We start from the raw sequence: 23,340 nt of genomic DNA on the forward strand, positions 1-23,340 counted from the left end.
ACAACATGACATCCCAGCTCTTACTCTTAATGCTCTCCCCAATGAAGGTAACCACCCCAAACGCCTGCTTCACCAGCCTGTCTACCTGTGACACCGCATTCAAAGAACTGTGTCCCTGCATCCCTGGGTCTCTGACTGACAACACTACCCAGGGCCCGAACATTAACTGTACAAGTCTCACCCTGGTTTGTTTCACCAAAATAGATCACTTCACATTTATCTAATTAAACTCCATCTGCTATTCTTCAGCCCACTATCCCAGTAGTACTGTTCATCCTGTTGTATCATAGATAACTTTCTTCACTGTCCACTTTACCACCAATTTCAGTGACACCCAAAAACCTTACTTACCTGGAAACCAATATTCCCATCCAAACTATTTATCCAAATGACAAACAACAGGGAACCCACTGGTCACATACCTCCAGTCAGAAAAAACATGTCTCCCATCACCCTCTGTCTCCTGCAATCAAGCAAATTTTGTATCCAGTTCACGAGCTCCTCCTGAATGCTATATCCTTTTACACTGATCTGAGCTTATTACCCAGTTTACCACATAGAACGTAGAACACAGAACAGTTCAGCCCAAGACCCTTCGGCCATGATGCTATGCCAACCTTTTATCCGACTGTAAGATCAAACTAGCCTACATACCCTTCATTTTACTACTATCTATGTGTCTATCCAAGAGTCTATTAAATGTCCCAAATGTGTCTAATTTTACTACCACCATTGGCAGTCCATCCAACCACCTACCATTCTCCATCCTCTTATCCATCTTCCTATCAGCTTAAAATTATGCGGCCTTGTAATTGCCATTTATGCCATAGGAGAAAAAGTCTCTCACTATTCACTCTTTCTGTGTCTCTCATCACCTTGTTCACCTCTACCAAGTCTCTCCACCCCCTTCTTCACTCCAATGAGAAAAGCCTTAGCTCCCTCAAACTTTCTCCATAAGAAATGCCCACCATTCCAGGCAGCATCCTGGTAAATCTCCTTTGTGCGCTCTCTAAAACTTGCACATCCTTCCTGTAAAGAGGGGACCAGAACTGAACACAATATTCCAAGTGTGGTCTCACCAGGACGCTATAAAGATGCAGTTAAACCTCACGGCTCTTGAAATCAATCCCATTGCTAAGGAAAGCCAACACAAAATATGACTTTTTAGCAACCCTATCAACGTGCGTGGCAACTTTGAGGGATTGATGGACATGGATGCCTTGATCTCGCTGTTCCTCCACAATGCCAAGTACTTTGCCTTTTAACGCTGTATTCTATATTCAGGTTCGACCTTCCAGAATGAATCACTTCACACTTTTCCAGATTGAACTCCATCTGCCACTTCCAGCCCAGCTCTGCGTCCTGTCAATGTCTCATAGCAACCTACAACATTACCCACGACTCCATCAACCTTGGTGTGATTTGCAAACTTACTAATCCACTCTCCAACATCCACATCCAAGTCATTTACAAAAATCGCAAAGAGCAGAGTCCCAGAGCTGAACACCACTGGTCACTGAGCTCCAGACTCAATACTGTCCATCTGCCGACATACTCTGTCTTCTCTGGGCCATCCGATCTTGTATCCAGACAGACAGATTTCCCTGTATCCCAATCATCCTTCTTTTATGAATGAACATCAATATATTCTGTCATATCCTCAAAGAATTCAATAAGGTTTGTGAGGCATGACCTGACCCCTCACAAACCCATGCTGTCTCTAATTTAACTATGGTTTTCCAAGTAGTCATACATCCTTTCTTTCGAGTCCTCGCCAATAATCTGCACACCACAAACATTAAACCAAATCTGTAATTTCCAGAATTCTACCTCCGTAATATGGTCCATACGCTACAAATCTTCTCTCCTCTGCCAGTTTCGCCAGAAGGGCACTGGAGGGTGGTGGGGGTTACAGAGATAGAGAGGAATATCAGGACAGGAGGATTATGCAGACATTAGGAGGGTTGCAATGCCAAAAGGAGGCTTCAGTAATTGTGAGGTTTCATGGTGATGAAGGAATTTGAGGGAGGGAGGGAGGGAGGATTGTAGGGAAATGAGAGGTTTCACAGTTTAGGTGTTTTGTTAGGACTGCAAGAGGTTACTGAGTCGGGGAGGTTTAAGCACTGGAGGTTGTTACATAAACATGGTTTTGGTTGCAAGGCAGGAAGAGGATTCAGGAAGCTGGAGAGTATGGGTCTGAACGAGGTTACACAAATGGGAAGAGTTGTCAGAGGCGGAGGTGTTCACAGAGACAACAATGGTCTGATCTGGAGCAGAGGACCCAGATTGGGAGGGATGTGGGGACTGGAGGTGATTTCACAGGGAGGGAGGACCATAGACACACAGGAGGATACAGAAATGTGGAGATCTGTAGGGCTGACGGGTTCATGGAGTTGGGAATGTTGTGAGGGGTAGAGAATTTTACAGGAATAAGGATGTTTGTAGGACAGGGAATGTTTCAGGGAGCTGAGCAGATTACAGAGAAAAAGAGGTTTGTATCATCTGGCGGAACACACAGAGATATGGAGGGTCATCGTGACTGAAGATATTTATAGATATAGGAAGGCTTAGGTTCTGGGGGTTATTTAGACATGGAGGCTGTGGAATCTGGATTGTTTTTTGAGAGAGTGGTTGGAGACAGTTTCACAGATAAGGAAGCATAGCACAAACAGAAGGAAGTTCCTGTGGTAGGGAGGGTTCGAGTGGAGAGTGATGTTCACACAGATGGGAGTAAGAGCTGGAGAATGTTATGGAGAAGAGTAAATGTTTGGAGATACAGGAGGAGCTTACATTGACGGGGGGGGGGTGTAATAGTGACGGGAGAATGTTACATTGTTAATGAGTCTTGCAGGAACAGGATCGGGAGAGACACAGGCATTGGAGTGGGATCTACAGATTAGGAATGTTGCAGGGACCTGAGAGGATAACACAGATAGGGATGGTGGTACGGTCTCCACAGACTGATGGCGTTTTAGGGACTGGAAGAGGTTTGGTAGATAAGGAGGGCCATAAGAGCTGCAGGAGCTTATGGAGAGTTGAAGAGTTGGAGCAGTTTACACAGGGAGGGTTCTCCGACAGGAGTAGGTCACAGATAGTGAGGTTTGTGAGGCCTGAGAAAGTTAAAGAGAGGGGAGTTTTCGGGACTGGAAGATATTACACTGACAGGGACAGTTGAAGAGACTGTAGCAAAAATGCATGGAGAAGGTTACACAGATAGGGAGGTAAGTAGGGACTGAAGGTGAATACACAAACATGGAGGGTTGTATTGTTAGACGGAGCTTAGAGGGATACGGACCGGCAAAGGGATTTACACAGATAGAGAAGGTTGTGTTTTTGGTGAAGGTTACACTGATACAGAGAGTGTTAAAGAGTATTTAATGGACTACAGAGGAGCTCAGACAGAATGTATTATGGGGAGTGGAGGAAATTACAGACACAGAGATGGCTGTCTGTTTGAAAAGAGGTTCTACATGTCCTCAGTGCTGTAAGACTGAAGGGAGGTTACAGCAATAAGGGTTATCTACACTTAATGAATTTTTTGATATAGAGGAAGTCTCAGAACGGGATTGCCAAAAGTAAGTATAGACAGTCCAGATGAGTTTACATAGATATACATGTTTTGGGGGGTTTCAAGATGGGAGTGCTGTAACGAATGGCAATAGTGTAGAGAGGGTTCTAAGAGCAGGAAGATGTGACAGTCATATCGATCTTTGTAAAGACTGGAGAAGCTTACATCGCCAAGGAATGTTTTAGAAACTGTTGGAGATTATACATATATGGAGAGTATTGGGGATGAGGCAAGGTTCAAGAGACAGGAATGGTTGACAGGACTGGACAATAACCTGAATAGAATCTCCAGTATGGAAACAGGCCATTCGGCTCAACAAGTCCACACCAACCCTCTAAAGAGCATCCTAACCAGATCCATCCCTCTCCCTGTCTAATAAACACTGCATTCCTCATGGTGAACTCACCTAAACTACACTTGCCTGAATACTACAGTCAATTTATGATGGCCAATCCACGTATCGTTAAAATGATGGACTATGGCAGGAAACCAGAGCACCCAGAAGAAACCCACACAGTCAGGGGGAGAACATGCAAAGTCCACACAGACAGTTGGCCAAGGCTAGAATTGAAGCCAGGTTCCAGGCACAGTGAGGCTGATTATACAGAGCACTGCAGAGATTGGACTAGGTCACAAAGTTCACAAGGGTTTAGTAGAACAGAAGGAAAATATAGTCAGGAACAGGAGAGGCTTACATAGATGGTGTCCATGAGAGGGACTGGAGGAGGTTAACGCAATAGGGAGAGTTGTGCATTCTCTCGACAATTAGAGGTAGGGACGGTTGGGTAGACTGGATGAAGTTAGTCATACTCAGAGTTGAACACACTCTGAGTAATGGCAGATGGAGTTTACTTCTGATCACTGTGAAGTAATGCAGTATGGGAAGTCTCACAAGCGAAGGATATGCATCATGAAGGGTAGGTCCTCCTGGAGAACTGAGGAGCACAGGTGGGCAAGTGTCTGGATGTCTGAAGGTGTCAGCACAGGTTGACAGGGTGGGGAATGCACCTGAACTGGGAGCAGGAGGGGGACCCACATCCTGATGGGGCGAATTGTTAGAGCTGCTTGAGAGGATATAATCAAATCTGGCAGGGTGTTGCACCTTAAACAGTCATAAGACCAGAAAGAAGATTAAGGTTGGTGCCCAAGTTAAAGACAGCAATTTCAGCAGACAAGGCAGGCTAGAACATAGCAGGAAATAGGAGAGGGGGAACTGATGATTAAACTGCATTTATTTCAATGCAAGGGGCCTGACAGCTAAGGAAGATGAACTCGGGGCATGGATTGGAACATGGGACTGGGATATTATAATTATTACAGAAACACAGCTGAGGCAGGGGCAGGACTGGCAGCTCATTGTTTCAAGGTGAAGATGCTACAGGAAGGGGAGGCAAGAGAGGACGCGTGGTGGTGGGTTTTGATTGCATGTATCATCACAGCAGTACTTAGAGACGATATTCCTGTGGGATCGCCCACTGAAGCTATGTTAGTGGAACTGAGAAATAAGAATGGGTCATTACTCTGGCACGATTGTCCTACTGACCCCGAATAATCAGTAGCAGACTGAGGAACAAACATATCAGGAGATCTCAAATATCAATCATAATAATAGGGCTGTTATGGTTGGGGTTTTTAACTTTTCCAAACCTCGACTGGGACTGCCAGTGTTCAGTGTTTGCAAGGGAGGAATTTGGTAATTGTGTTCCAGAAAACTCCCAATCAATATGTAAATGGCCTGAAAAGAGAAAGGGGCAAAACCTGACCTCCCCTTGGGAAACAAGGTAGGGAAAGGGACTGAGGTGTGAGTGGGAAAGTGACTCAAGTCTATTAGTCTAAAAATAGCGATGGAAAAGGACAGGGCGGATCCACAGGTTCAAGTTATAAAATGGGGCCAGACTAATCTTGATAATATTAGCCAGGAACTCTCAAAAGGTGATTGGGAATACAGATACCACTATTTGCAGGGAAAGGGAAGTCTGGCAAGTGAGAATATTTTAAAAGTGAGATAAATTGAGCGATCACCACCAGCATGTTCCTGTTTGTGTGCAGGCCAATGCTGACAGCATTAGGAAACACTGGCTGTCTATTGAGGGTCTGGTCAAGGAAAAGGGAGCACATGGCAGGTATAGCCAGCTCGATCAAGGGAATCCCTGAGGATCACAGGGACTTTAGGAATACACTTTGGGTAGAAATCAGGAATGCAGAAAGGGTACATGAAATAGCCTCAGCAGAGAATGATAAGGAGAATCCAAAAGTGATTGTGTGTGTGTATATATATATATATATATATATATATATATATATATATATATTAAGAGTAAAAGAATAACTCGAGACAAAATAGTGTCCCTTAAAGATCAATGAGACTATTGGTGTGTGGAACCACAGGATATGGCTAAGACCTTAAACACATTTTTTACTCCAGAACTTACTGTGGACAAAGATTGGGGAACTCAGGGAACAAGAGCAATACGTTAGAATACATTTGGAGTTCTCAGCAATTCCAGTATCACCGGTATATGAAGGATGTTGTGAAAGTTGAAAGTGTTCGGAAAAGATTGACAAGATGTTGCCAGGGTTGTTGCTAAATAAGCTGGGGTTATATTCTCTGGAGCATCACAGACTGAGGGGTGACCTGACAGAGGTTTATATAAACATGAGGTATATGGATTGGGTAAACAAAAAGATATTTTCCCAGGGGTTGGAGAGTCCAAAACTAGAGGCCATAGGTTAAAGGGGAAATGTTTAAACGGCACTGAAGGGACAGTTTTTTTTTTTATGCACACGGTGGTATGTGTATGGAATGAGCTGAGAGAGAAAGTAGCAGATACTGATACTATACAACATTTAAGAGATATTTGGATGGGTATATGAATAATAAGGGTTTAGAAGTACATGGGCCAAATGCTGGTAAATGGGATGGATTTATTTACATCTTCTGGTCAGCATCGACGAGTTGGACCGAAGGGTCTATTTCCATGCTATATATCTCTATGACTTGAAAAGAGTGCATGTTATAGAGGGTTTTAAAACACAAAACTATGGAAAGCCCCAGGACCTGATTAATTATATCACAGAACATTATGGAGCCCCTAGCAAAGATATTTTTACCATTGATAGCCATGCGTGATGTGCTGGAAAGGCTGGAGTGTGGCAAAGTGGACAGTGAAGACGTTGTAATCGAGGATAAAGCGGATGGCCCTCAGGACAACTCCTTACAACCCTGTCACGGTTGTCGCTGCAAGAGGTGTCAGATTGTGGATACAGATACCACTATTATGCGTGGGAAAACCTCCCACCTTGTACATGGCAAGTACTCATGTGACTCAGCCAACGTTGTCTATCTTATACGTTGCAGATAAGGATGCCCGGAGGCATGGTACATTGGGGAAACCAAGCAAAGGCTACGACAACGGATGAATGGGCACCGCACAACAATCAACAGACAGGAGGGTTCCCTCCCAGTTGGAGAACACTTCAGTGGTCCAGTGCATTCAGCATCGGACCTTCAGGTGATCATCCTCCAAGATGGACTTCGGGACAGGCAGCAGGGAAAAAAGTGGCTGAGCAGAGGCTGATAGCTAAGTTCGGTACCCATAGGGAGGGCCTCAACCGGGACATTGGATTCATGTCACATTACATGTGATCACCATTCCACTCCACACACACAGATATTCCTACTCACACACACTCTCACATACACAGGTACAGACAAACGCGCACACAGGCACCCACACCCTTACACAGACACCCTTATAGACACACACCCCCACACTCACACATGCACCCCCTCACAGACTTAAGTCACTCTGCACTCACTACACACACACTTTCTGACACTCACAAACCCCACCCCAGACAGACACACACAGGCAGGCAAAGACCCACAGACACACATATATTTTGTGGGGTGAATTTGTAATTGCAGAGTTACATTGTACTTTGCTCAAAAACTGCATGCATTCATGTAGAATCCTGAGCTCAAAAACTGCATGAATTTATGTAAAAGTCTGTTATCTCACTTTTTAGAATCAATCTAAACATCAGGGCATAGACAGAGAACACAGGGGGCTAACACCTTCAACATATTGTCTAGCTATCACCATTGTTGACAGCTAACCTGAGAATGCAACTTAAAAAATGTTTTGTGATTTACACATGAACGAAGTGAAACTGTCACTGTATTCTAATCGATGAAAGGCTTAACAGACAATCAATTTTTCAATGTATAATGTCAGTTACATCACACTGTAAATGTTTGCTATAAATTCCGTGTTACGATCGAGCCCTCCACTATCACCTGATGAAGGAGCATCGTTCCGAAAGCTAGTGTGCTTCCAATAAAACCTTTTGGACTATAACCTGGTGTTGTGTGATTTTTAACTCTCTTCAATAAGGTAGATTGATTTGTGACACGGAGATAAAATAAATTTAGACACCAGGGAGACATGGTTACAGGACGAACAAAAGGTGGACATAAATATTCAGTGGATCACAACTTTGTGGAAACTCAGGCAAAATGGGTAACGCTAACAATAATGGATAACAAAGGCAGTGCAGAGAAATCATTTGACCTCAGATCATGAAGTAGAGTTAGTCTGAATGCAAATTCTGGCTACTATTTGCCAAGGACACAAGGAGCAGAACAGTTGTAGACACCGAACAGCATTCCATTGCTCATTACTGCATTAAACAGGAACTCTTTGGAATTTTTTAACAAACACTTATTGATAATTTTGGGAAACTTCAATATTCCCATAATTTGGGACATTCACACTGACAACAGTGATATTCGAAGAGTAGGTCAGAGAAACATTTTTCATTGTTTCTTTGAATAACAAATTGTGCAACTGGCTAGGGACATAACTATCTCAGAGCGATATTGTGCGATCGAACTTAGTGAATGAGTAATGCCACCTGGAGAGATACTCAGGGAAATTGTGATAAAGTGCAGTTTAAAGAAATATAAAGTTTTAAAGTGAATCACAGAAAGGACACGCTACAACTAGAAACAAAAACAGCCAATGACATGGGGTTGTTATGAGAACTGACCAAGGTAAAGAGGCGAAACAAACTGAAATATGTGCCTGTATAAGAACAGTGGAAACCATTTGAAAGGACAGTGTAAATCACTCAACAAAAGAAAATTCCACTGAAACAGACAAAACCTCAGCAAGAAATTCCCACCGGCCCCTCACTCAGGACAAAATGTATCATATTAGATTATGAGGATTAGAAGATCATCAAAAAGGACTTAAAATCCTGCAGTGAGAGAGTGTTAGCAGTTAGTGTTAAAGGGATTGCAAAGGTTCTGCTAGCAGGAGTTGGGCAGTGGGAAGGGGAATCAGTGTCAGGGTTCAATGTCACAAAAGGAACAGGGAGAGGTGAAAGTGCCGGAGGTGGTAAGAGTGTTATAGAGAGTGGTCAGGGCCTGCACTGTGTTACAACGCCAGTACGGATTGCTGCAGCTGAAGGGGTTTGCAGAGATAGGGAAGGACATATGTATTTTTATTTATAAATTCATGGGATGTGGGTGTCACTGCTAATTCCCCAGAGGACAGCTCAGAGTTAGCCATATTGCAATGGGTCTGCAATCATTTTTTAGCCAGGCCAGGTTAAAATGTCAGATGTTCTACACAAAAGGAGGTCAGTGAACCAGATGAGTTCTTCCCGCTGATCAACAACGCTTTTATGGTGACCTGACCAATGTCTTGTACAGATACATGACGTCCCAACTCCTACTCTCAATGCTCTGCCCAATGAAGGAAACCATACCAAATGCCTGCTTCACCAGCCTGTCTACCTGTGACACTACTTTCAAAGAACTGTGTACCTGCATCCCTGGGTCACAGACTGACAACATTCCCAGTGCCCAAACAATAACTGTACAAGTCCCATCCTGGTTTGTTTCTCCAAAATGGAACACTTCACATTTATCTAATTAAACTCCATCTGCTATTCTTAAGCCCAGTATCCCAGCAGTACTGTTCATTCTGTTGTCTCACAGATAACCGTCATCACTGTCCAGTTTACCACCAATTTCAGTGTCACTTAAAAAACTTACTTACCAGGAAACCAATATTCCCATCCAAACCATTTATCCAAATGACAAACAACAGCAGACCCACTACACCGCTGGTCATATGCCTCCAGTCAGAAAAACAGCATGTCCCACACCACCCTCTGTCTCCTACCATCAAGCCCCATTTTCTGTCCAGTTGACTAGCTCCTCCTGAACTCCATAACCTTTTACACTGATCTGAGCTTATTACCCAGGACTTATCCACTTAATGGTAAGGTCGTAGGGAGTATTTGTGAACCAAGAGACCTTGAGGTGCAGGTTCATAGCACCTTGAAAGTGGAGTAGCAGATAGATAGGATAATGAAGAAGGCGTTTGTTATGCTTTCGTTTTTTGGTCAGAGTATTGAGTACAGGAGTTGGGAGGTCATGTTGCGACAGTTCAACATATTAGTTAGGCCACTGTTGGAATATTGCGTGCAATTTTGGTTTCCATCCTATCGGAAGGATGTTGTGAAACTTGAAATTGTTCAGAAAAGATTTACAAGGATGTTGCCAGGGCTGAAGGATTTGAGCTAAAGGGAGAGGCCGAACAGGCTGGGGCTGTTTTCCCTGGAACATCGGAGGCTGAGGGGTGACATTATAGAGGTTTACAAAATTATGAGGGGCATGGATAGGGTAAATAGACAAAGTATTTTCCCTGGGGTTGGGGAGTCCAGAACTAGAGGGCATAGGTTATGGATGAAAGGGGAAAGATATCAAAGAGACCTAAGGGGCAACTTTTTCATCAGAGGGTGGTACGTGTATGGAATGAGCTGTCAGAGGATGTGGTGGAGACTGGTACAATTGCAACATTTAAGATGTATTTGGATGGGTATATGAATAGTAGGGGTTTGGAGGGATATGGGCCGGATGCTGGAAGGTGGGACTAGATTGGGTTGGGATGTCTGGTCGGCATGGACAGGTTGGGCTGAGGTGTCTGTTTCCATGTTGTACCTCTCTATGCCTTTAACTTCCATACTCTTCATTTTATTATCATCCATGTGTCTATCCAGAAATATATTAAATGACCCTAATGCATCTAATTTTACCACCACCGCTGGCAATGCATTCCAGTCAGCCACCACTCTGTATGTAATGAACCTACCTCTGAAATCTCCCCTTAACCATCCTCTAATCACCCGAAACTTATACCCCCTTGAAATAACTATTTATATGAGGGTAAAAAATATCTCTCTCTAGTCACTCTTTCAAGACTCTCATCACCTTGTTCACTTCTGCCAAGTCACCCCTCACCCTTCTTCACTCCAATGAGAAAAGCCTTAGCTCCCTCAAACATTCATCATTACACATACTCTCCAGTACAGGCAGCACACGGGTAAATCTCCTCTTTCCCCTCTCTAAAGCTTCCACTTCCTTCCTGCAATGAAGGGACCAAAACTGAACACAATATTCCAAGTATTGTCGAACGAGGGCTCTATAGAGCTGCAGCATAACCTCACAGCTTTAAAACTCAATCCCCAAACTAATGAAATCCCACACAATATATTGCTTTTAACAAGTCAATCAGTTTGGGTGGCTACTTTGAGGGATCTAGAGACTTGGAACCCAAGATCCCTCTCTGTTCCTCCAGACTGCCAAAGATCCTGCCTTTAATTCTGTATTCTGCATTCAAATTCAATCTTCAAAATGAATGACTTCACACTTTTTCCAGATTGAACTCCATCTGCCATTTCTCAGCCCAACTCTGCATCCTGTCAATGTTCCGTTGCAATCTACAACAGCCCTCCATACTATCAACCACTCCACCAACCTTGGTGTCATCGGGAAACTTACTAACCCCTCTTTCAATCACACATCCAAGTCATTCATAAACTCACAAAGAGCAGAGGTCCTGTAACCTCTCCCTGCAGAAAACTACTGGTCACTGAGCTCCAGGATGAATGCTTTCCATCAATCATCACCCTCTGTCTTCTGTGGGCCAGCAATCCTGTATCCAGACAAGACAGGTTTCCTTGTACCCCATGCCTCCATACTTTCTGAATGAGCCATAAAGATGTTTTGTCACATTCTCAAAAGATTCAATAAGACTTGTAAGGCATGACCTGCCCCTTACAAAACCATGCTGACTATCTCCAATCAAACTATGGTTTTCCAAGGAATAATAAATTCTGTCTCCCAGAGTCCTCTCCAATAATCTGCACACCACAGACATAAGACTGACACGTGTACAATTCCCAGGATTATCCCTATTCCCTTTCCTGAACAAGGGAATAATATTTTCCTGCCTCCAATCATCTGGTCCGACTCCAGTGGACAGTGAGACTGCAAAGGTCATCACCAGGTGCGCAGCAATCCACTCCCTTGGTTCCTGTAGTAACTTTGGACGCATCCAGTCTGGTTCAGCGACTTATCTATCCTTATCTTTCACAAAATTCTCAGCACATCCTCCTTCTTAACATCCACCTGTTCACGTATATCAGCCTGTTTCACGCTGTCCTCACAAACGACAAGGTCCCTCTCAGCAGTGAATACTGAGGCATAGTATTCATTAAGGACCTCCCCTCCCTCCTGTGACTCCAGACACAAGTTCCTTCCACTATCCCTGACTGGCCCTATCCTCACTCTGGCCTTGCTCTTGTTCCTCGCATAAGTTGAGAATGCCTCGCGGTTTTCCTTAATCCTTCCCAACAATGCTTTTTCATGCCCCCTTCTAGTTGCCCTCATTATATCTCTCGGTTCCTTCATGGTACCTTCAGAGAATCCCTACTGTGTGGAAACAGGCTGTTTGACCCAACAACTCCATATCAACCCTCCAAACAGTATCCAACCCAGCCCCATTCCCCCACCCTATTACTCTCCATTTGCCCTGACTAATGCGCCAAACCTACACATTCCTGAACACTATGGGTAATTTAGCATGGCTGAGCCACCAAATTGAGCTGTGGGGGGGAAACCGGAGCACCTGGAGGAAATCCACAGGGAGAAAGCGCAAACACCCCACAGACAGTCGCCTGAGGCTGTAATCGAAATGGAGTCCATGGTGCTATGAGGTAGCAGTGCTAACCACTGAGACACCATGCCATCCAATGTAACTCTCTGGAGCCCTGTCTGATCCTTGCTTCCTCAACCTTAAGTCAGCTTCCTTCTTCCTCTTGACGAGATGCCAAAGTCCATGTGGACAACGTTGACTGCTCTGCCTTCATCTATCTTTGGCCACCTCCTCGAAGAGTCAATCCGGTTTGTGAAACATGGTTTTCCACTCACAAAGCCCTGCTGCCCATCTCGAAACAGCTCTTGCCTTTGGAAGTGTAAGGAGCTCCTTTATCTCAAAATCTCCTCCAACAACTTCCCCATCACTGGTCTCACGGGGCTGTAATTTCCTGGCTTTTCCCTGCAGTCCAGAAATGATGGAACAGCATTAGCCAACTTCCAGTCTTCCAACATCTCACTGTGTCTGTTAATAATATAAATATCTCTGTTAGAGACTCTGTAATCTCTTCCCGAGCTTCCCACAATATTCTAGGATCGACCTAATGAGCTACTGAAGACTGATCTACCTTTATTTGTTTTAAGATTTCAGCAATTTCTGTTCTCTGGTGAGGATTCTTTCTAAGACATCACTATTTATTTCCCCAAGTTCCCAAGCTTCCATATCTTTCGCCACAGTAAATACTGACAAGACTGTTTTGTCTAATATCTCACCCATCTGCTCTGATTCCACACATGGGTGACCTTATTGATCTTTAAAGGTACCCTATTCTCTCCCAAGTTACTCTTTATCCCTTATTAAAACTTGCATAAAGGCTTCTGATAATTCAAATGCACCATATCCCCTATACTGCTACACCCCTCCCACACCCTTACAATCCTGCCATTTATATTCACACCAACAAATTAAATCCAACAGTCTCGTTGCTGCATCAGTTGGCACGGAGACCACTGTCAGACACAGTTACTGTACTGCCCTTGCCATAAGTATATTCAGTGTCCTGACTTTAACCATATTGACATTCCCATCACTGTTTGGTGCCTATAAAAGAATTCCTGTTAACAGTTGCTGCTGCTTGGTTATTCTCAGCTCCACTTTTCATATTGAAATACACATGACTGTCTCATTAATGCATTAACCTCATCCTTCCTTCACAACTTGTTGGCTTTTTGTCTAGTCTGCCGATTGGGACTAGATTGGGTTGGGATATCTGCTCAGCATGGATGGTTGGACAGAAGGGTCGGTTTCCATGCTGTACATCTCTCTGACTCTATGACTCTATCCCAACAACCCTTCAGTATTCACCTCCCAGCGATGGTCATTCTGCAGCTAAATCTCCAGAAAGAATGTTCCATCATATCTGTTCACTGTCATTCCATCTGCCTTATGGCGAATACAGGGAGTCATGCCTCAGTAGTGGCGGTGGAGGGGGAGGGGTTGAAAAGATTGGTAGAGGTTACAGAGACTCAAGACTGACAGGGACTCGAGGATGTTAGAGTAAAACAGTGTTACATCTGGTCAAGAATGTCAGTGGGACAAAGGGGTTTGGGGATTGGAGGAACGTACAGAGATAGAAGGAGCTGGATTAGATTCTGGAGATAGGGATAGGGATGGATGAAGGGAGAGGCAGGGAGCCTGACAGGCACAGACAGAGAGCTGTTTAATCTAGGAGAGTATTGTTTATACTAACAGAGATATGGAAGGTTGTAGTGACAGAAGACGTTTACAGATATAAGGCGGTTTCTAGGTTTTGGAGACTACAGAGATAGAAAGACAATGGAGAATGCCAGGTTACTGGGTTGGAGACAGTTACACAAAAGGGGAGGGTTACACAAACTGAAAGAGGTTCCTGTGGTCGGGAGGGGTATAGTGCCGGGACTGAGGGCGAATTAAACAAGATACAGATCAAAGAATTGGAGAAGGATAAGGAGATTACTAACTTTTCACAACTAAGGAAGGGTTGTAGGAGCTGGAGAAGATTACATAGGTAGGGACTGATGGAAAGGTTAAAGACAAATACATTGACATCGAGGGTGGTATTGGTGGGAGGAGCTAACAGGGATAGACAGGACTGTCAGGGTTTACAGGGATGAAGGAATTTTGTATCTACTAGAGAAGTTTTGGAATTAGTGTGTTAGGGATTGGAGAACCTGACAGAGTCAGGGACAAAGACAGAGAGAATGGTGTGGACTAGAGGAGATTCCAAACAGAGGAAGGATTATCGGGACTGAGAATATTACAGAGATAACTAACACAGCATGGGCCAGGATTGATGCCTGCGATCCCCTGTGCTGTCGCATTGAGGACCAGTACAGCAGAGGTGAAAGCAGGACCCTCACAAGATGGTGGGAATGAAGCCTAGAATGTTGCTGTTCCTTGCCCAGCTCTGTATCTATGCCCGGTCTTCCAGGTCAGAATATAGAAGTCAACTACCTCCACCCTGTGCTGTTTACTGTGAGCAATCTTACCGGCTGCAGGATTTACTGAAGGCACCAGATCTCCCTCTCCATCTCTCTCTGGCTGACCAACCAGCTTCAATGAGGCGATGGATGAGACAGGAGTTAGGAAGATCCTGATTACCTGCATGAGACAGAAATAGACAGAATGGGAAATTAGACTGATGCAATGGGGATAACTTATGCAGAGTGGCACTGAGTCCAGCAGAGATCTTGAAAATCCCAGCCTCCATCCCTTGCCCATGCTGCTGTGTCTCTGTGGAGTGGACAATTCTGTTGACTCAGGATCTCAGACCATCTGTAAGAGGGAGAAATGCTGACAGAGGCAGCAAATAGACTGACACAGCGAGGGATACCACATGGAGAGATACTGAGTGATATCACATTATTAGACATTGCATTAACAGGGAATTGTTTGAATTTGTAACAAAGGCACTGGGATAATTGTGAGGGGATTCAACCTTCCTATCTCATCATCTCTTTGGCGGTGGGTCACAGACGAGGCTGACTCTCTCCCACTCTCGGTGGGGGGGGGGGGGGGGGGGGGGCGGGGTGGGTTCTGGAGTTGGCTGTACAGACCGATGTGGCCTTCCACAGATTCTGTTACACTCTATTGCAGAAGGTGACCATGGGAATGTGGTGGGTGGGGCGTTGGTGTGGTCACGTACTCCTTGTGCTGTTTTCTCCTGGATTCCCATTTTCCCCACAGAAATTATTGAGGTGCTCAACACCTTCCCAATGCTCCTCCCCCACTTTGGACGATCTTGGTCCAGGACTTACCAGAGTTGATTAAGAGATGAAAAAAAAACTATCAATTCTGAAGAAGCCAACGTTTAGAAATGCGGACGCATTGGTTAAAGAGATCGCTAGGGAGTCTCCGAGCAGGAGGAGTGCAGTAGGAAGAGGAAACGTTGCCAGTGTTTAATGAGATGATCGGAACAGGGAAAGGTGAAGCTGCTGGAGGTTGTGAGAGTGTTACAGAGAGGGACAAAGGCCTGAACAATGTTACAAAGCCAGTACGAATTGCTGCAGCTAGAGCTGTTTGCAGAGGTAGGGATGGACATCTGAATTTTCATTGATTCATTCATGGTCTGAGGATGTCACCGGATGGACCAGCATGCATTACCCCACTGCTAATTGCCCAGAGGCAGCTCAGAGTCAGCCATATTGCTGTGGGACTGGAGTCACATGTAAGCCAGACCATGTAAGAATGCCAGTTGTCCCTCCGTATGGACATACGTGAACAAGTTGATTTTTACCAGATAATCAACAATGCTAATACAGAGGCCTCACTAATGTCCTGTACAGATACACCCAACTCCTACTCTCAATGCTCTGCCCAATGAAGGGGAACCATCCCAAGTGCCTGCTTCACTAGCCTGTCTACCCATGACGCTACTTTCAAAAAACTGTGTACCTGTGTCCCTGGGTCACTGATTGACAACAGTATCCAGGGCCCGAACATTAATTGTACAAGTCCAGCCTGGTCTGCTTTACCACAATACAACATCTTGCATTTGTTGACCTGCTATTCCTAACCTCACTGGCCTAGCAGTACAGTTGATTCCATTGTACTCTTCGATAACCCTCTTCACTGTCCACATTATCACCAATTTCAGTCTCACTCACAAACTTGCTAACCATGGCTCCTGTGTTATCATCCAAACTGTTTATATAAATGATGCACAACAGTGACCCAGCACCGAACCCCATGGCACATCGTTGGTCACAGGCCTGCAGTTTGAGGGGCAACCCTCTATGAACATGCTCTGTCACCTACCGTCAATCTGTTTTGTATCCAGTTGGTGTAGCGCTCCCTGGTTATGTGTGATCTAAACTTACTATCCTGTCTGCCAGCAGAACCTTGTCAAAGGCCTTGATAAAGTTCATGTGGACATCGTGTACTGCTCTGCTTTGATCTCTCACTTGTCTACCTCCACACTCACATTTGAGGCATGATTTCCCGTGCACAAAGGCATGCTGACAATCGTTAATCTGTCCTTCCCTTTCCAAAGGCATGATGATCGTTTCCCTCAGAATCTCCTCCAACAACTTACCACTCCTGCATCAGTCTCACTGGTCTGTAGTGGCTGTTGATGGGTTGATGATGCAAATATCTCTGGGAGGGGCCCTGCAATTTTCTCCCTCGCTTCTCACAAGGCGCTGGGATACATCTGATCATGTCCCAAGGTTTTATCTAACCTTTATCATTTTAAGACATCCAGCACCTCCTCTTCTCCAATGTGAATTCTTTTCAAGACATCACTATGTATTTTCCTAAGTTCCCGAGCTTCCATGTCTTTCTCCGTAGTAAATCCGAACACAAAATATGTTTTCAGTATCTCACCCATCAGCACAGACAGCCTCATTGACCTTTCAGGGGCCCTATTCTCTCCCGAGCTAATTTTTAGCCCTTGTTGAAACTTGTCAAAATGCTTCTGAAATTTCAAATATCCCTCTACCGCAACTAGCTTCCCCCACCCTTATCTATTCTGCCATTTAAGGTCACACCAAAATATAGAAACCAACAGATTTAAATATATTCCCCTCATTTATTGTCATATTCTTTATAGCACATTCCAGCATGTTCCCGACTTACTGTCAGGCTAACACCGTTTGGTTTCAGACTGACTGCACAAAGGGTTTTGGGAATCCTTGTGAATCAATCTGAAACAGGTAGCTTACAGGATCAACAGGTCATAGAGAAGGCAGATCAAATGTTGCCATTTATTGCAAAGGGAATGGAGTCTAAAAATAGGGAGGTCTTACTAAAACGATGCAAGGTACAAGTCAGACCACACCTAGATTATAATGAACAGTATGCGTGCCCGAAGGAAATATATTCTTGTACAGAGCCAGGCCAGGGAAGGTTCACTCGGCTGATCCTGGAGATGGCGGGATTTTCCAATGAGAAGAGGTGGAGTAGATTGACCTTGAACCCATTGGGTTTTGAAGAATGGGAGAGAAATTGAATGAAACATCCAGGATTCTGAGGGACTTTGACAGGGTCGATATCCCCTGTCCCATCCTCCAGGGGTAGTATGGACTGGAGAATGTTGCAAGCACATGGAAGATGATATAAGCTGCAGAATGCTGCAGCAATAGAGAGGAGGATATAGACTGGAGGATGTTGCACAGACAGGGATGAAGGTGTAGACTGGATACAGTTAGAAGGAGAGATGAATTTATGCACTGGAAGGTACGTCAGAGAGAGAGAGTGGTGTGCATGCTGCAAGATACGACAGGGATAGAGAAGCTTGTAGAGACTGGAGGAGAGAGTCGTAGAGAGGCTTGTGAGAGACCAGATTCACTTATGAGCATAGGATGTGCAACAGTGAGCACAGCCTTTTGCAGATATAAATGAGGATACAATGGCCACAAAGCAGTCACACCTATACATAGGTATATAGGAACTGAAAGAATTGAAGAGATTACACAGGCTAGAAGTGTTGTATGCAGTGGGGGAGATTAACCTGAGAGGGAAGCTTTTAGAGACTCAACAATGTTAGGAAATAATGGTGAGAGCAGGTTTCAACAATGCGGAGGATATAGACCTGAAGGAGCTTTGACAGATAGCGATCGTACAGTAAAGGGAATTGTAGTGGCTTCCCTTTCATGAGCAATCCATCAGCACTTAAAATAGCCTGTTTGATATGTGCATTATCTCTCGACCATTCATCAGACAGCGCTGCAAATATTTCACTGGCTCCGCCTACCGGCTTAGACTGAACTAGCATTACCCAGAATACCTCGGGCCACTCTACATGTCTATGCAATTTTTCAAATGAAATACTGAGTTCCTTGACAGTAGAGTCACAGGTAGTTAGGATAGCGAAGAAGGCGCTTGGTATGCATTCCTTTATTAGTCAGAGTATTGAGTACAGGAGTTGGGAGGTCATGTTGCGGCTGTACAAGACAGTGGTTAGGCCACTTCTGGAATGCTGCATGCAACTCTGTTCTATTTCCGATCGGAAGGATTTTGTGAAACTTGAAAGGGTCCAGAAAAGATTAACAACAACGTTGCCAGGGTTGAGCTATAGGGAGACATTGAACAGGTGATGGTTGTTTTTCCTGGAGAGTCGGAGGCTGAGGGTAACCTTATAGAGGTTTATAAAATCAAGAGGGGCATGGATAGGGAAAACTGACAAAGTCTTTCTCCTGGGGTGCTCGAGTCCAGAATTATAGGGCGAGGTTTACGGTGAGAGTATAAAGATTTAAAAGATAAAAAGGTGCAACTTTTTCACACAGAGGATAGTACATATATGGAATGAGCTGCCAGAGGAAGTGGTGGAGGCTAGTACAACTGCAACAGTTAAAAGGCATCTGGATGGGTTTATGAATAGGAAGGGTTCAGAGGGAGATGGGCCGGGTGCTGGCAGGTGGGACGACATTGGGTTGGGATATCTGATCTGCAGGATGGGACCATGAATGTGTTGTGGAACCTGGAGGATGTTATGATTTGAACCACAGGTAATGTTTGATTGGATCTTTCAGCCAATCTTACAGATGGTACAAGTGCAACATTTAAGAAGCATTTGGATGGATATATGAGTAGAAAGGATTTGGAGGGAGATAGGCCAGGTACTGGCAGGTGGGACTAGATTGGGTTGGAATATCCTGTCGGCATGGCTGGGTTGGAATGAAGGTCTGTTTCCATGCTGTACATCTCTATGACTGTAAGATCGGCTGAATGGTCCAATCAAAAATTACCTGTGGTTCAAATCATAATATTCTCCAGGTTCCACAAGCCATCCCCTGTCCCATCCTCCAGGTTCTGCAGCCCTTCATACCTCGTAACATGGCCCAGACTCTCCAACTCCTCCTTCCTCTGCAGTGTTCCCCAGAAGGGCACTGGAGGATGGTGGGGGTTACAGAGATATGGAGGGACATCAGGATGGGAGAATTTTGCAGACATTAGGAATACATGGACTTGAGGAGGGTTTGCAGTTTATGAGTGTTGTAGGGACTGGAGGAACTTACAAAGATAGGGATAGTTTTAGATTGGAGGATTCTACAGAAAACCTTTACGTGGTTAAAGGCAGGATTCTTAGCAGCGTGCAAGCACAAAGGGATCCTGTGTCCTTCACGTTACCACGCAAGTTGACAGGCTGTTAAGAAGGCGGATGGTGTGTTGGCTTTCAGTAGCAGGGGGATTGAGTTTAAGAGATGTGAGATTTTGCTGCAGCTCTACCGAACCTCAGTTAGACCACACTTCGAATATTGTGAACAGTTCTGTTCGCTTCATTATGGGAAGGATGTGGAAGCTTTAAAGACAGTGCAGAGGAGATTTAGCAGGATGCTGTCTGGACTGGATGGCATGCCCATAGAAGGTAGGTTGTGGAAGCTAGGGCTTTTCTGATCAGAGCGAAGGAGGAAGAATGGTGACATTATAGAGGTGTACAAGGGAATGAGAGGCATAGATAGAGTGGATAACCAGAGACTACTTCCCATGGCGAAATGGCTATCACAAGGGGACATAAGTTTAAGGTAACTGGCGGAAGGTTTAGCTTAGATATCAGAGGGATATGGGCCAGGTGCTGGCAGGTAGGACTAGATTGGGTTGGGATAGCCTGTCGGCATGGACGGGACTGGTATGTTATTTACACAGAGTGTGGTGCGTGCTTAGAATGGACTGCCAGCCATGGTAGTAGATTCAGACACATTACAGACATCTAAGCAACTCTTGGATAGGCACATCAATGATAGTAATATGTAAGGTATGTAGGTTCGTTTCATCTTCAGAGTAGGATAAAAGGTCAGCACAATATTGAGGGCGGAAGGGCTTGTACTAGAATGTGCTATTCCATTTTCTAAATAGCAAGGGTTATGATGGCAGCAAGAGGTTTCGGGAAGCGGGAGAGGATGTGATCTGAATGAAGTGACACAAATAGGAGGCGTTGCTAAAGTTGTATGAGGTAACAGAGACAGCAATGGTCTGATCTGGAGCAGATGACCCAGACTGGGAGGGGTGTGGGGACTGGAGGTGCTTTCACAGGGAGGGATGAGCATAGACCCACAGGGTGTTACAGAAATGTGGAGAGCTATAGGGCCTACCGGTGTTCATGGAGATGAGGAGGTCGGGAGGAATGGATCAGTTTACAGGGCTAAGGATGTTGGCAGAATGGGGTGTTTTACACAGACAGGGATGTTTCATTTGAATGGAGCAGATTACAGAGAAAACGTGGGTTGTACAGATTGGAAAAACAAATAGACATATGGAGGGTAGTCGTGACTGAAGATGTTTATAGAAACAGGAAGGCTTAGGTTCTGCAGTTTATTTAGACATGGAGGGTGAGGAATCATACAGATTTTCCAGGTGATGAATTTTGGTTGGAGACAGTTCACAGATTAGGCAGCATTAGTAACTTCCTCCAGATTGGTTAAAGTGGGAAGGGTTGTAGGGGAGCGTGATTTTTACACATGGAAGATCTGGTGAAGATTATGGAAATGAGCAGATGGATGGAGACATTGGAGGAGCTTACATTGACAGGGTGGGTGCTGGCAATGAAAAGATATCACATAGATGGTGGGTCTTGTAGGAGCTGGACTGGAAGAGTCACAGGTATTGGAATGACTTCTGCAGATTGGGAGTATTACGGGGACTGAGAGGATTGTAGGGTCTCCACAGATTGATCGCGTCTTTAAGAATAGAAGAGTTTACGTAGATACGGATAGCTTAAACCCAATGCATGCAGTTTCATTTCAAGACCAGAGCCTTATTATCCCTCATCAGCCAAGGATCCCTAACCCTGCCAGCTTTTCCCTTTATCCCAATGGGGACATCCTGGTCCTGGATTTTTGATACCACACTTTGAAAAGCCTCCCATTTGCCAGTTGTTCCTTTTCCTTCAAACAGACCCACCCTCGATTAGAATCATAATGTGGAGGTGCCGGTGTCGGACTGGGGGTGGACAAAGTTAAAAATCACCCGACACTCGGTTCCAGTCCAACCTGTTTATTTGAAAGCACTAGCTGTCAGAGCACTACTTCTTCATCAGGTGGTTGTGGAGCACAATCCTAAAGTACAGAATTTATAGCAACAGGATGGCAGTGTCATGGAATATAAAATCAAACAAATTTAGTTTAAGCCTTTCATCTGTTTCAGTGATCACGAGCGCTTCCAAAGTGAGTTGGATTATAACTGGGCGGTGTGCAATTTTATATTCACAGCATTGACGCTGGCCAGATCCTACAGAATGGCCCGAAACCTAGCCCTGTTCCAGTTTTCCTCTTCAATCTGTGGACCTCCTAATCTTTCTCCATAACTATGTTAAAACGAAGACAGTTGTGGGCACTGGACCCAAAGTGCTCTTCAAATGACACTTCAGTCACTTGCCCAACCTTGTTTTCTGAGGGAAGGCCTCGTGTTGCACCTGCCTGAGTAGAGTAGGGCTCTCTGCATATTGATTTCGGAATCTTACTTGGACACATTTGAAAAATTGCCCTCCGTCCAGGTATTTTTATACTCTAGGCGGCCCAGAGAAAGACAACAGTTCACTCTCATGTGGTCTGCACATCATACTCACAGCAAAGTGTTTGCCTCTCAATTACTCTGTGAAATGGGCGAGCCAGCTGCTTAGCTCAAATGCAGCAAGGGATGGGCAATAAAGGCTAGTTAGCCAGAGACACCCACATCCCATACCTGATTTTAAAAAAAAATCCATTCAGATTGTTCCACTGGAACTGTGCTGGGACCAGTGTGCTGGCCAATCATGTTGGTCGATTTATGGACAGGGCTTTAAACTGACAGAGAGGATGCAGGGACAGGCTTCAGATAAAAGGAGCTTTCCAAATCCAAAGAGAAAACGTGAAGCATCAGAGCAGCATGGAAATGTGACTGAAGACAACAGAAAGGAACAGGATGGGACAAAGTTTAACTAAAACTGTAGATCAGCAAATCCATTTGTGACAGGAAATTGTGGGAACGAGTAAATTATGTTTTTTATTAATGGACAAGGTCTCTGCATCAAGGTAGATGGATTTGTGACACAGAGATAAAAGAGATTTATCACCAGGGAGATGTGGTTCCAGGGCGAACAAAAGGTGGAACATAAATATTCAATGGTTCACAACGTTGTGGAAACTCAGACAAAATGGGCAACGCTAACAATAATGGGTAAGAAAGGCATTACAGAGAAAGCATTTGGCATCAGATCATGAAGTAGAGTCAGTCTGAATGTAAATTCTGGCGACTACCTGGCAAGGACACAAGCAGCAGAACAGTTTTAGACCACCGAACAGCATTTCATGGCTCGTCACTGCAATAAATAGGAATTCATTGGAATTTTTAATAAAGGCATGGTGA

This window comes from Chiloscyllium plagiosum, unplaced genomic scaffold (genome assembly GCF_037043375.1).
Source record: "Chiloscyllium plagiosum isolate Xiang-an unplaced genomic scaffold, Cpla_swu_hap1 HiC_scaffold_14, whole genome shotgun sequence".
NCBI classification, from domain to species: domain Eukaryota; kingdom Metazoa; phylum Chordata; class Chondrichthyes; order Orectolobiformes; family Hemiscylliidae; genus Chiloscyllium; species Chiloscyllium plagiosum.